The 1,166-nt window shown below is 67.2% G+C and overlaps 1 long non-coding RNA gene across 1 annotated transcript; it reads right to left on the reverse strand.

Moving 5' to 3' along the window:
* LOC116818481 (uncharacterized) lies at positions 1-1,044 on the reverse strand. Its single transcript, XR_004372184.2, has 3 exons — positions 959-1,044; positions 363-494; positions 1-64 (listed from the first exon to the last, which is right to left on the reverse strand). It is a non-coding gene; the product is annotated as an uncharacterized LOC116818481 (long non-coding RNA).
* Between the last annotated feature and the right edge of the window lie 122 nt (positions 1,045-1,166).

Below are 1,166 nucleotides of genomic sequence, written 5' to 3' on the forward strand. Positions count from 1 at the left end.
CCTTGTTCAAGAGCAGCTCGTCCTGCAGCTTCTTCATGTCGGCGATTTCCTCGCTCAGCGTGTTCTGGGGGGCAGATGGGGTGAGACCACAGACCCCAATGCAGCCCCCAGATCCTCCCCCGCCCTGCTAGTGTCCCTTACTCCTGACCCATAGCCCCCAGATCCCTCCCCTGCCCTGCCAGGGTTCCTCACTCCTGACCCATAGCCCCCAGATCCCTCCCCCACCCTGCCAGTGTCCTTCACTCCTGACCCATAGCCCCCAGATCCCCCCTGCCCTGCCAGTGTCCCTCACCCCCGACTTGCAGCCCCCAGATCCCGCCCCCGCCCTGCCGGTGCCCCTCATGCCCGACCTGCAGCCCCACCTTCTCCTCCAGAGCCCCCATTCGCTCCTTGAGGTGCAGCTGCAGCCGCTCGTTGGACTCCGACAGCAGCTTGTCGACCGTCTCCGAGAGCCGCTTGTTGTGTTCGTCGTTCATCTTCTCCCGCTGCCGTGCCTGGGGGGAGTGGGGGGGTCATGGGGTCCCCCTCCCATGGCCCAGAACCCTCCTCATACCCCCTTGCAGCCCTCCCATCCCCCAGAGCCCTCACTACACCCCCCTGCAGCCTCACCAACCCCCTGTGCTCTCCCACCCCTGTGCCCCGGCCCCACCCCATATTCCAAAGCTCCGTCCAGAGCTAGAGACAGTCCTTGCCCCACCCCCATGAGCACCTGCCCCATTGTCAGACAACCCCTCCTCCCCGTGGACACAGAGCACCCCCCAGGTACGTCTCCCCCACTTGGGGACCAACCCCCAGAGGTCCCCCCATCTTACCCCCCCACGATCCCACCCAAGACACTCAGGGAGGGGAACTCCTCCCCCGCACCCCATCCCTTCCAAACTCCCAGGGATGCGGGGGGCAGCAGAGCCGGGCTGAGAACCCAGGAGTCCTGCGACACCCCCCCCAGCCCCCTCCTCACCCGCTGCAGCTCCTGGTTCTTCTCCTCCAGCTGCGCCTCCAGCTGGCGCAGACGCTCCTCGAAATTCCCGTGGCGCTCCTCAGCCTGCGGGGGGACGGAATGGGTGTCAGCCACACAGCCCCCCCAGCTGGGGCCTGGCTGGGGGGGGGGAGGAGGAGCTGTCGTCCGAGCCCCCACCCTACCCAACCAGGGGGTGGGCTCATCCCCC

This window comes from Chelonoidis abingdonii, unplaced genomic scaffold, assembly GCF_003597395.2.
Source record: "Chelonoidis abingdonii isolate Lonesome George unplaced genomic scaffold, CheloAbing_2.0 scaffold3226, whole genome shotgun sequence".
Taxonomy (NCBI): domain Eukaryota; kingdom Metazoa; phylum Chordata; order Testudines; family Testudinidae; genus Chelonoidis; species Chelonoidis abingdonii.